The sequence below is a fragment of the Astatotilapia calliptera genome, chromosome 7, assembly GCF_900246225.1.
Source record: "Astatotilapia calliptera chromosome 7, fAstCal1.2, whole genome shotgun sequence".
Taxonomy (NCBI): Eukaryota; Metazoa; Chordata; class Actinopteri; order Cichliformes; family Cichlidae; genus Astatotilapia; species Astatotilapia calliptera.
The window spans coordinates 29,214,723-29,229,274 of record NC_039308.1 but is presented as its reverse complement, the minus strand read 5'-3'; the positions used below and the strand labels follow the sequence as shown (position 1 = coordinate 29,229,274).

At 39.2% G+C, this 14,552-nt stretch overlaps 1 protein-coding gene across 1 annotated transcript in view; it reads right to left on the bottom strand.

Annotated features, from left to right (window-relative positions):
* cntfr (ciliary neurotrophic factor receptor) overlaps window positions 1–14,089 on the bottom strand; it is a 194,732-nt gene extending 180,643 nt beyond the window's left edge. Inside the window, exon 1 of the mRNA XM_026174227.1 lies at window positions 13,806–14,089. The gene's annotated coding sequence lies outside the window, so the exon portion shown is untranslated. The remainder of the gene's footprint in view (window positions 1–13,805) is intronic.
* Between the last annotated feature and the right edge of the window lie 463 nt (window positions 14,090–14,552).

Genomic DNA, 14,552 nt, shown 5'->3' with positions numbered 1-14,552 from the left:
CTGATCCAAATGAACTGCTGATTGAAAGTAAAGCTAAACTTTTAATTTCACAATGTTATAAACAGATGATATGTTTTGTATTATTATGGTAAATGGCAATGCAATCGTTGAAAAAAAAAACACAAACAATAGTACAAAAACTAGAAGTGAGGTGTAAACTACACTACTTAAAAATACATACCAAATAATGTAGGCATCACCCTGTATCACAAATAGTTGTTACTCACAATGTCGTGGCTAATGTATGACCTCAAAGTATGACATTTGACTTCATTAATTTGAAATATCAAAATTAACCTGGTTTGAAATGATCCTGTATTGCAAATGTGGTGATATGTTCTTTAGCTCTTTAGGGTAATTTAGTATTACTATGGTAAATCAACCACCAGCAGCACTAAACCAAATACCCAAGAATGAATCACCATTCATCTGCTGCTTCTTTGGGGCTGGGTCATGGGGGCAGTAGTTTAAGACTTCCCTCCCATGGCCAAATCCTCCAGCTCACCTGGGGAGACACCAAGGGGTTCCCAAACCAGCTAAGAAATACAATCTTTCCAGTCTGTCCCAGGGTGTCCTCTAGGTTCCTTGTTGAGGAACATCTCACCACACAAGAGGCATTTTAGTCAGACACACTAAGCCCCATATGGGATCGACAGGTCTGACTTATTACCTGCAATATAGATCAGTCTCCCACAGCAGTTTTACAGGGTCTGAACGGCCCAGATACCCTTTTCCCCCCAAAGTCTCTGCTCAAACACACACACACACACACACACACACACACACACACACACACACACACACACACACACACGCACACGCACACGCACACGCACACACACGCACACACACACACGCGCGCACAGGGTCTCCCATGACAGAATGTTTTCTCCAAGTTCACAAAACACATGTAGACTGGTTGAGCAAACTCCCACGCATCCTCAAATATCCTCAACAAGATAAAGCACTGGTCCAGCATTCCAAGACCCTGACATAAACCACAATGTTTTCCTTCTGAATCCAAGGTTTGACTAACAGGACTGTCCTGTAAGTATCCTGGCATAGATCTTCTCAGGGAGGCTGAGCAGTGTTATCCCCATGTAATTGGAGCACACCCCTCTGGTCCTGCTTCTTAAAAACAGAAACACCACCCCATTCTGCTAATCCAGAGGCACTTTTTGGATCTCCACATGAACTGCTGGCTTTTCTCAAGAGTTGTACACAAGTCACAAATATAATATAAACAATTTGTTGGCTGTAAATGCGTCATACTTGCAGATAAAGAACATATGGGGTCAGCATGTTTTGTCTTTTCATTCCAATAAATTCTGGGGAGTTATATTAGAGCCTGTAAAATTATAAGTCAATAACTCTAAAAATAACTGTGAACTAATAATTTCAGTAATATTATCATAATGTATTGGGGAATACAGAGGTAAAAATCATTTTGATAAATTTAAGATGTGTAAAACGTGTACTTTAGAGTTGATATATTAGCTGAACATCTATACTTCATTTATACATTCATGCTATGCTTAATTTCATTTCTGTCATTTATGGTTGGTTTGCACAGCTTTGTGTATGTATGTGTATGCATGTGTACATGTATATATACACACGTGTGTGTGTGTGTGTGTGTGTGTGTGTGTGTGTGTGTGTGTGTGTGTGTGTGTGTGTGTGTATTGTGCTGTTTACATATTGTTGTGATTTACATTGCTGTGCTTGAGAGTCACCAGAATCAAATTCCCTGTATGTGTCTGTGCATATACATGGCCAATAAACGCGATTCTGATTCTGATACTTGCTAATATGGAGCCTTGTTGACTGACATCGCCCCATCAATTCAGTTCAATTCAATTTTATTTATACAGCACCAAATCACAACAACAGTCGCCTCAAGATGCTTTATATTGCAAGTTAGACCCTACCAAAAAAAAAATAAAAAAAAGAGAAAAACCCAACAATCATATGACCATCACCAAATAAGTTGACAGTTATCCTTTATCTCGTCTTCCTTCTCTCACCCCAACCGGTCGCGGCAGATGACCGCCCCTCCCTGGTTCTGCTGGAGGTTTCTTCCTGTTAAAAGGGGGGTTTTCCTTCCCACTGTCGCCAAAGTGCTTGCTCATAGGTGGTCGTATGATTGTTGGATTTTTCTCTATGTTATTGTAGGGTCCACCTTATAATATAAAGCACGTTGAGGCGACTGTTGCTGTGATTTGGGGCTGTATAAATACAATTGAATTGAACTGAAAAAGTTACAGGATGGCAGTGACCATTTTTTCTCTGATGTGTGACATGAAATTCCTTTCCAACAAAAACAATTTGTCCAGATTAGGAATGAGCACTTGAACACAGAGTGAAATCACAAGTACAAAGCTGTATCTCAGGTTTTTCCATAATGTAAGTTTAATCTTATTAACACGAGCTTATGTTGAAATAAACTGATCTGCCACTGTTTAACCTCCACCAGGCCTCTTTTGATCGTATATGACTTCAGTTTATTTTTAGAGACAAGTGATTTACCCTGAGACAGACGGCAGAGTGCTTGCAGCTTGCAATAACACAAGGCCACGGCCATGCTTTAAACCTGTACAAGGGTATCAGCACACAAGGGTGTGTGCGTGAGAGAAAGAGAAAGAGAGATAAGGTGAGACAGAGTGTGACGAGGCGTGTGCGTGTGTGTCCTCCAGCAGCCATGATGCATTAGTGTAACCTGATCCCTTTCCTCCCCTGTGAGCCCTAACCTTCAGATAGAAAGAGAGATGCAGGTTAGAAAGGCATATTGTCTTATAAACGAGGCTGTTGGTCTTCATCATTGAATATGTCTAATATTAGATAACCTAGCTTATGAAGGAATCATTAATCTTCTTGCAGTTTAGCATCAAAACTCATGAAAATGCACAGATTTACAACGTTTTGGGGTCTTTTACTATTTGGGTCTCCCCATATATTACATTGCAAGTATGCAATAAGTTAAACAAAGCCCACCCATGCGCAATCACTTAATACCCATCCTTACCTGTACCTATAATGTGGCAATTTTACAATTCATCTTTGATTGTAATCTCCTCCACTGTCCTGACCTCCTGATTAGCAATACAGACTCCTTTGAAATTCTATATTAAAGCATAAAATGCTCATTTTGCTTTCATGCTTGTTACAAACCAGATAAAGCAATAGTGAGGAGGAGACGTTTCATTACGTTCCTTTACTTCATTTAAAAAAAAACTGTGTTATGCCTCACAGTCATTTCTTTCATTAAGAAACCTGGGTCATTATTGGCCCAAGTATAACAAAAGTCAATTGAAATTCTTCATGCCGAATTCATTTTGTAATAATGGTGTATTATTCCCAATTGTACTCCCCTACATTAAATAATACTATTCCCGGAGCCCATTAAGAATTTTAATCATCACTAGCTGAAATACACTGCGGATAGATAATTACAGCTGATGATATTCACAGATAATTTGCAGATGATTTTTCCTGTCTTTTCTCTTTCTTCATTTCTTTCTGTCTTTCTTTCTATTCGCAACTGGCAGGCTAATAAGTCATTGCTATCTGTCATGGTTGACATCTTTTTAAAAAGTATGAAACCAGCAGCTGAAAAAATGTGTCAGAAGAAGAAAGAGAAGAACATGAAGAGTTGAAACAGGATTTTTTTTTTTAAGACAAAGGATCTAAAAATAGATATGTGGGAGAACAATGAATCATTTAAAGAGTTACGGTCACCAGGGTTTAAATATTCATTATGAGTGTCAAGTCGAACCTTTTAGCTCTTATGCATTACAGTTTCACTTCCTTCCTTATTTGATGTTTATTTTCACTTTAATTATGCATCAAACGCATGTTAAAAATACCAAGTCTTTTTTTTTAATAATTTGGATAACGAGAAGCTCGTGCATGACCCCTCACACTGTCACAGTTTAAGGTTTAAATCCCAGCAGATGTTGATTTACAGAGATACAAGTAATATACTCTTGTTGTGTACATACTTTTTTCCCTTGTACATGGTAAATGGTAAATGGCCTGTATTTGTATAGCGTTTTTACTAGTCCCCCCTAGGGACCCCAAAGCGCTTTACACACCCAGTCATCCACCCATTCACACACACATTCATACACTGGTGGAGTTGTAGCCACAGCTGCCCTGGGGCAGACTGACAGAAGCGAGGCTGCCATATCGCGCCATCGGCCCTTCTGGCCAACACCAGTAGGCGGCAGGTGAAGTGTCTTGCCCAAGGACACAACGACCGAGACTGTCTAAGCCGGGGCTCGAACCGGCAACCTTCCGATTACAAGCCGAACTCCCAACTCTTGAGCCCCTACATCTGTAACACAACATGAATATTTGTTTTTTTCTTGTATCTCTGTAAATCACATCTTTTGTGTGTGTGTGTGTGTGTGTGTGTGTGTGTGTGTGTGTGTGTGTGTGTGTGTGTGTGTGTGTGCGCGTGTGCGTGTGTGTGTGTGTGTGTGTGTGTGTGTGTCGGCGGTGGGGTGTGTACTTTTATATTATTCAAAGATCGAGTTTCAAAAATACACAAATAACCTAATTTGATTTTTTTTTAAAAACAAGAGCCCTTTTTGTAACTAAATTTTACTTAGTTCCTTACAGACAAACGGACACCTGTTCAACATAAAAGAGCCTCGAAACAAGAACAAATCAAAAACACAATGACAAATACTCAGTTGCTGTCTGTGTCAAAGTGTTTAGTTTAGTTTTCTGAAATGTCGGTGTGTTTTGCACTTCAGGGTCAACAGTAACTTACACTGTAACCCTGCACTTGCCCTTTTCCTCACCCCTTTTCCATCACATTCTTCTGGTTTTCAGCTACATTATTCTTCTCCCCATGTTCTTCCTGTCCCTTCTATCTGTTCATTTATCACCGGCCACATCTATTCTCCCTTCCTATTTCCATCCCCGTGTCCTTTTCCCTGTTGCTTTTCCACTGTCCATCCATCTCGCCCCCATCTTTTCCTTCTCCACTCTTACTTCACCCCTTCCTCCTCTTCACTCTTTGTCTCTCTCAGTCTATTACTTTCACCCTCTCCACTCTCAGCTGGGTGTCCTGTTCCCTCTCTCTCTGGGAGTAGCAGACCTCCTGACGGCTTAGTATTGATCCGCCTATCTCCTCACTTGCTCTCTCTCTCTCTCTTGTTCTCTCTCTCTCTCTTCCTGTCCTACACACATGCACACACATACATTAGGTTGACAAGATAAAAGGCTCTGCATACCCCAAGGCAATCCAGCTAAACAAGACACCAGTGGCTCTCAGCTTCTAGTATATGTATCAAGAACATCTTTTTCTGTTTTTACAAAAGAAAAAAAATAATCAAGATTGGAAACACTTAACACGCTCAAGGCTAGAAACAAAGTATGATATTTGTGATATAAACTGTTCAAAAATTACCATTCAGTGTATTCACAACAAGCTTGTTTTTATCTACAAGTCAAGCTCTGCGTGAAATAACATGATTCGTGTAGAATCGCTGTGGTCGAAACATTCTTCAGCTGTTGCCTCAGAAAGCTAAAGGCAACCAGTACGCTGTAGCCTCTGTGAAGGAAAATTTCCGGATAATAATGCTATTTATAAGCTTTGCCCTGGGGGGGGGGGGGGGGGGGGCGGGGGGGGGGGGGGGGCGGAATACTTGACTCGTACTGGAAGTTCCTTGTTTTTCTGTAAGACTGTTCAAGCCAAAATGTCTTGGAGATGATGTTTAGGGCCCAGTCTGTATTGCATATGCAAACACAGTGAGAATCAGAAAAAGGCAAGGTTGAGACTTCAGTTTCTGTTTGATCAGCTGCCTTTGTCCTGACGGTCTTGAAGAGAATTGCTGTTCTGAAGAGCTTAAGTTGCAAAGAGGCACTTCATTTTTCCCATATCCGAATGCTGTCAAAAATACAAGTGTAGTGACAAGCAAATTATCAATTTATTTGCCTAATGAAAGGGGGGAAAGTTATGGATGCAGGCACCGAATTACAAGATGCACAGAATAATTATGCAACCTTTTCACTTTTTATTTCTTTTAGGTAAATATACGGACTAAAAATGCAATATCACTGTTAACCATGAGTCACTTTGGCAGAAATTTCTACAAATAGATATCTACATATAGCTGATGGGTTCTCAGATTGCTTTTGCAGTGACTGAACACAAGCCTGTCACCAAAATGCCTCCAGCTCAGTGTACATTTGCAAGTTGTACTGCCAATGTGTTGACATTTTGAATTTCCTTTACACGCCTAAACCTTTTCTCAAAGCCAGACACATAATGGTAGATATTTCATATTTCTGTTATATGAAGCAACAGACTTGTAATGCTAACGTGACCTGCACATCCTTTATTTATGTAAAATCTCATGAATTAAAATCAAAATATAAAACAGAATTTTATGCTCAGCAGTACAACTCCTTACTAAAATCAGTTTGCAGCTCTGTCTTTTTTTTTACAGCTGACATGCTCCGAATTTAGAGTAAGATGCTTTTGTTCAAAGCACCTTTCAGCAGTATAACAGCATACATTTCAGATGGGAATAAAACCCCTACCATGGCGCTGTTTGTGCCATGCCCAATCTGCTGCGCCCCAAAGCTAACAAGAGGTTGTCAGGAATCAATACCTGGCATGAAAAACGATGTGACTTTCAGCTGCTGTGGCCACATCAATCACGCCATTACCATTAGCTCATCTCTCGACACCAACTTGGACTCCGCTCTCCTGCCCCCCTCCGCAGCCTCTTTCCACTCCTATATCACCGTTTTCCCTCTCCTCCTCCACTCATTCTCGTTCTTCTCATTTCTCTTTCCCTCCCTGCCTCTCTCTCTCTCTCTCTCTCGCTGCCAGCTCAGCGGATGCCCCTTGTCACAGCTCCTATTTCAGCCTTCTGAAGTTTCCTAATTGATCGCAATTAGAGCCGCAACAGAGCAAAGGGGTGGGGGTGGTGGGTGTGTGGGGGCGGCGTGTACAGAGATGTGGATAGAAAGCAAGTATGCCTGTGTATATGACAGACACACCGAGTCGCACAAATTCTGAACGTGTATTAAGCTTGGATATGTAGTACAAGATTGCATTAGCAAATTGACTAAACTGGACTGCAGTACAAAAGCCATCTGGAGTTGGCCTGAAATGTTACACGATTGTCCGTGTCACTCCAACTCGCTTGTCCTGGAAAAAACTCGATTTTGTACCCAAGTTGATCATATATAAGCAGAATATGAAATCACAGTGTTGAAGTAGAGAGGTCACATTAAGCCAGTTCATAATAAAGTACGAAACAAGTCTTGCCAGTCTTTATTTTTTGTGTGGCTATACTGATACCAGCCCTCGGCAACTTTTAGACAGCAAGTTCCAGATTCTTGATGTCTCCCAGTAAGACGTTTTAGCTGTCATGTGAAAAGCCCTACTTCTTCAATGCATTTTTTTTATTGCTTGTCTTTTATTTTTGTGACAGCTGCATGTCAGAAAAGGAATCAGACTGCTGTCTCGTCTGTATGGAAGTTATCGCTGTCTCTTTTCTTACTTTACTGTGTCTCTGTAGACCTATGCAGCCATGTTATGGCAGGGGGAAAGTGCTACATCAACTGAGGGCAAACGTAAATCCCCAACACCTGGGGTTGGGGATTTAACCAGCTGCTGGGACTAACAACTTCTCTGCCATGCATCGTGTAACTCTGAAATCCATTACCTTTTTGTGTTGCTGAAAAGGAAACACAATGGATGGCAAACAGTGCTACAGAAAAAACTGTAAGTCACTGAGTAGTATCAAAAGTGAGCAGATCATTAGTTAATCAGCCCATTCTGTCAACACAGTGGAAGCATTGGTAGAACACAAAACTTGTTTAGTGAAATCACAAAAACAGTAATAAGTTTGGGATCAAATCAAGAGCTGACAGAGTGACTTATATGAGACATCTGGGAGTCTGGAGTGTGAGGAACAGAGACCAAGAGATGTGTAATAGAGAGATGGAGAAGCAGAATGACAAAGGGGCAGAATAACAATAGTGCCAAAGCTTTTTCCATCCTCCTTGCAAACGTTCCCTGACCCCCCCCCCCTCCCCTTTTTTTTTCTCATTTAAATTCCTCTCCATTGTTATTGCAATCCAGGCCTAACCCCCCACTGTCTGGCAAACACTCATGCACACAATCACACACTAACACTGACGGACATTAGAACACACATGCATTGACCTGCAACAGCAAGCAAGACCATCCCAAGGAGCTATGCTCACACATCGCTGCTAATCCCTGTCAATGGGCATACACAAGCAGACACTAACAATATCTGCTGGAAAGATGGGCTCAAGTTTCTCAGGCGGCAGATGTGTATGTGGCCTTAGCCATGCTGACATGGGCGGGGAGTAGCAAACAGCTCGTCAACAAACATCCAGTGTCGTGTCAGCGATGCAAGGGCAGGCAGACTAGCACATTTCAGAGCTGTTCCTTGTCAACATGTAGAAATGATATAGCTAACTTGTTTCTATTCCTTGCCTTACCCATCCCTGCTCAGCATTGTTTAAGACCAAAGAAAACTCACTTGTCAGCAATCACATCCTACAGAGCAGACATACTGCTCTCACTAGTGTTAGCCCACTCCACTCAGAGCTGTCTAACGCAGCAGCACGGCAAGAAATAAAATTCTTGTCAGCAATGGTAAGGACACGGCTGGGTTAATACAATTCTTTGGCCTATCACTCCCTTGTCAGCATTTCTAGGTCAAAAGCATGGCAAGTGGCACAGACCTTAAAATTTTTGCCTTGTCAATGTGCAACATTTAATCACTGCAAGTCATAATCTTACTATGATTATGGCATAAATATTTGTCGTATGTATCCAACAGGTGGTAAATTTCAATGAAAATTTGCACAAAAAACATCACCTATCATTAATTCAAATTCTTTTCATTTTTTAATTATTCATCTCTGAAAATGTTTGTTTCACCTGTCACATTCAACATGCCTGTGTATAATTTGACAGTCACCAAAATTTGTATCTGCAACATAATTTTGTTCAAATCACATTAAATTCAATGTCTACACTGAAAAACCACTGCTTTTATATATAATAAATAATTATATTAGTATTATTCCGTATTCTAAGCAAACCCTCCCATATGGAAAAGATATATATAAATCTTATAAAGTTTGTATCTGTCTTGCATGAAACTTGTATGAAAAGCATACAAGGTCATGCATAATGGACCTTCCATGTGTATGGACATGTGCAGGTATATATGTATGTATATGTATACGTATGTATATTTAGTGTGTACATGTGTGTGTGTACATGTCTATAAATAGGAATAGTAGTGGTACAATAGCTATATCAAGCTATATAGTTTATGGCTTCAATATTTCCAACTATATCCATAGTCACATACTGTGTGTGCTACCATTGTATATAGTGTATCTTACTTTTTTTCATTGATTGTACTTATTTGTATTTTTGTATTTTCTTGTGATATCTGTACCTGAGCTGAGGTGACGCAAAAATTTCCCCGTTGTGGGATCAATAAAGTCTTATCTTATCTTATCTTATCTTATCTTATCTTAAGAGTGAAAACAGATAAAAGATCCCTTGAAAAATTCTATAAATGAAACTTGTATGTTTTGGATACTTACTAAATAAATATATGAAAGTAATGAGAAAGTGGCCACTTTCATGAGTAAATCATGTAAGCCTTATATGATTCACTATATGAAGTAGGCCACATCTTATGCAAGTCTTTTATAAGTTTTTTCTATTTCTTTTCCATATGGGTTTGCATGTGTTTGGTCAATAACATCTTTGACTCATAATGTTGGCTAATTGAACATTTTTTTATTGAGTAAAATTAAAGGTTTGCGACTTATTACAATATTACACACCTCATGGGATTCCTAATGTCATCAACTAATCCTGTTGAACGCCACAAATATACATACATAATATATACTGCATACATGATAAAATATTTAAATGCATGGTACAATATTTTAATGAAAGGATATAGTAAACTAGAAAATTTACCAGAACAATATTGATGACAATCATGTCTCATGACATGATGATGCTCACCCAAATTGTTTTTTTCTTATCCCCACATTGCGTTCTGGTGCTCTATTTTCTAGACTTTGTTTAGTGGCTTTTGATAACTTCTCATTAATCAGCAGCCAGTCAACTGCACTGGGAAGATGCAAAATTTGCACTGACTGTTAAAATATGTAGTGTAACAAATGTAGAATGTGCACAAACTAAATAAACATATGTTAATAAACGCATGCATGGTGAACATAGTCATAAGGTCCCCATTCAGTGATCAATTGATAATATATATGATTGTGGAACTTGTATAAAATATTTCTCGATGCCTTATACATGTTGGGACTCAGTGCCCTGAGTTTATGCAAACTTTCCAGTCAGACTGGTCCACTCACCTACAGGGAATTTACAAAGATGTGTTACAATCATTATAATGTGATTTAAATTGGGATTACTCCTTATTGTTATATTGGTATTTCTTATTCCGTATCATTCCCATGTCAACAGTGATAGGTCAGAGCCAGTGATATTGCAAGAATTAAAAATAAAGAGTAAGTAGGTTAAGCCATAAGGTAATGGGTAAAGGGTCATTTATAGTTACACTATAAGAATGACACTATGAAACAAAAACAAAAAAACAACAACAACAAATATATAATGTAATTTAAATTCCCATTAAAATTGTTTTTTTTTTACACTTATTAAAGATACATTTTTTTAAATTTGCTTACAGAGATTTGCAGTGTACTCTATAGCCTCCTCTAGCTTTTTTTCCCCCTGAAAACTGGGTTAAAACACTGAAAAAACTCAGTGACATCTCCCTGTACCCAGTGGTAACTAATGAACGTTATTAAGCACTGCTGTGGGCTAAATGAAAGTGTATTAGCTATTCTAAAAAGGAACAAACACACTTCTTGATGCTTGACATAATGAGAGAACTAAAAAGAGCTCTCAGGTCATTTTGAATCCATTAGGACAGAGCAGGCTCTTAGGTAACACGCACACACAGATGTGCACAAACACACAAAGATACAAAAAAAGGCGACATAAAAATAATTTCAAAAATCCCTCCTCACAACTGCAAAACCTAAAAGTCAATTTCAAAGTCAATTTTATGCTAAAATGCATTTGCAAAAAAATCTGGGAGCTGTACATGGTACATTGTAGATAAATCAATGTTGAAATGATCTAAAAAAAAGTGTGCTTTTCAACTATGTACAACAAACACGTGGAAAGACTGATTGTGTATGTGCGTGCGCATACATGCATGTATCTGAGTAAATGGGATTCTGACGACCAGACGACCCGCAGTGATGAAAACACACTCCCACGTTACAGATCACCCCTACACACTGATGCACTAAACAGAAGGAGGTAGATGCACTTGCGTAAGTGTAGAGGAATTTGCCAACCTACATGTCAATGGAATCATTTGCAGAGAGAGAAAGATGAAAGAACTGGGTTTTGTGGACAATGTCTCATGTGTATAGTACATCATGAAGGCCTTTTTTGAATACAGCATCAATAACTATGCAGTAGACTTGTGTGTTTCTTCCAGTTAGTATTTGATATCCATCATAATATAAAAGAAGGGTGGGCTGTTTGAGTAGATATATTTCTTCAGAAGGACAACTCCCCCTTAGCAATATAACCAAATTAGATGCATTCAGTGGGAAAATGGCCAAAAACTTGCATAAAGTGTGTATAAAGCTACAAAATACAAGCAAATGTAAAAGTTACATTTGTTTCTGAACACAAAAGTAAGAGACCAGAGAGCATTATCAAGACAGGAAGAGGGAATGTGACATTTCAACTTCGAAAAGGTTATAACCTCCATCATGTAAATATATTTTCACTAGGCCATCCCTTTTCATCTGAAAAAGACAACTCTCATGTTACTCACCGAATGAAAAATGAACAGGGAACCACAAATGTGACATTTAACGGGGAAAATAAATGGACTTTAAAGGTTTTTTTGAACTGTTCCAACAAAATATTGAAAACAGCTGATGTGAAGATGTAACAAAGCATAGCAACCAAAGCAAATCCTTGTCATGTCCAAAATATTTAAATTAAAAAAAATATTACCCCCCCCCCCTATTTTTTTCAAGCTTTCAAGTCAAGCTAACTGAGAAGCATTGTCTAAAAATCGTAACATGAATTCATTAGCTTTCCTTCATGCCTCCAAACTAATAAATGCTCAAAGTAAAATATTCTATAACAATACCTACATAGCATGGAATAAATGGATTACATGCTCAGAGCGGAGTCATCCCACTTTATTGAAAGTTTTCAAGTTATCGAAAAAAAAAATACAACTGTATCTCCATTCCCATTATCAACCTTACCTGTAACGCACCTTCCGGTCTCCTGTGTCTCAGTCTCCTGAATATTCACTGCTCTTTGTTTATTGTGATTATCCTGCATGAGATATGGCTTGCTGCAAGCCAAATGTCCCAGAAGGGAGAATTAATTCTTGAACTTGAACTCAATTACAGTTATGCCGAAAAGAGAGTCTCTGAGTAACTGGATTGCCTTACACCTGTTTATCAAGAGTAAAGCTTGTGTGGGCTTGTGTCCTCGGTTCAAATCCCAAGACCTACACAAAAGAGCTGTGGCTGGGGAAAGCAAATCTCCAATTCTTTCTGCTCTCTCATCAGCTATAGTCAAGTCGTCCTTAAATAAGGGCCCTTCAACAACATTTTCACTGCAGCTACTGAATGAGTAGCAATTTACATTTGCTAATTTTCAATATAATATTATCTGTCACTTATGAGACATTAAGACAATTCTGACAAAATAAGAATGCTCACATTTCTTTACTTTAATTCAATGACATTACATTTTTAGTTCCAAGTCTCTGTGACTGAAGAAAAGTGTGCACAAATACTATTAGTGTTCAAAGCATTGCTCCAGGCACGGATTTCCCTGTGTAACCTTATAGTCCTTAGCTGTCAGTATGAATGCATGGCATTGGCCTGAATGGAATCTGGATATCTGTCGACGTGTGTGTCCGTGCTGTCTGTGTATTTCTTGTATATATGTGTGTACATACATGCAGGTGTGCAGTGTCTGCATACCTACAGTTTCTGTATCTGATCACTGACATGTATGTGTTGCTGGAATTTCTGGACAGGGGAACTCTGCCTCTACAGAGTCCTTTCAACACCCGCCGCTCCATGCGCACGCACACACAAGCACATCACACATCCTACCGCTGACACACACATGTCACCACAGCAACCAGATACAGCTGAAGACATGCTACTGACAGAGAAGGAGAGACCACCATACTGGCAGACCAGAGCTTTTCAAAGAGTAGAGCTACTGGGATCGCTTATTACTTTTTTTTTTTCAAATATTTTTTTTCTTGAGAGCCAAAAAATGTCATATTCATCATCTCATCAAGTACCTGAAGGTGTATATTCACACTTACATTATTTTTTACCACATGGGACTCACATTGACTGATTTAATCTTGAATGCTCACTGTCAAAACCATCATCGTCAAAGTGGTGTGATGTAAGTTTCATGTGTCACCACGACAGATTTACGAGATGATGCAATCTCACTACTGACATGGTTAGGCAGGAAAACAAAGAGGGGAACAAGCTTTTTTGCCTGTTTGTGGTGAACATTAAATGCACTTTGTAAAACACGATCAGCACAATGCATCATAAAGCTAAACTGTAAATAAAGGCAAGAAAACAAGTCAGATTTGAGTTTTGATCTACAGAAAGCATGCACACACACACACACACACACACACAAGAATTAAACTTACTTCTGACAGGGCAAAATGTCAGCACGTTCCTCCTCTTCACCCTGTCAAAAACAACATGGAGTTAGTCACTGCATACACTAAAAATGCACTGTTAAGGATTTGACATCAGGATATGAGAATCTGATCTTTAAAGAGATTGAGCAGTCATTTAAAAATGGGGGGATTTAGGCCTGCCTTTCCCTAAGCTTTTTGAACACGACAAAGTGGTCACAACCTCTAAAGAGTGATTATCTGTGGTGAGGTTGAGAATATCATCAGGTCATCCCTATCTTTGCAGTCTAGTCCCCCCCCCCCAAAAAAAAGCATACATAAAAACAGTCAATGTCAGTCAAAAGTGAGCTCTATCTAAAAGAAAGATTTGAAACATTACTGTTGAAAAGTAGAACATCCGGCTAAAAATACTAGCAAACCCCACCAAAGAGACTCTAAAACTGCACTTCCAGTTTGAAGCAGGCGACACATTACCATTTTGTAAAAATATAAAATATGAATGCATCCACACCATATCCTGTCTTTGCAGTCTTATCTACCCCCTACCCACCCTTCTCCACCGCTTCTTCCTCCCATCTGGCTTTCATTTTCTCCACCTGCCCATCAGTCTGCAGGCAGAGACAGGTGAGCCTATTACACGCTTCTCACATTCTGCTAGACACACTCACAGATACACACACAAAAACACTCTAGCTCCACTTCATGGTAATTTAACTTGCCATGCACATCAGCCAAATCTGCTGCGCTGTAAAACGG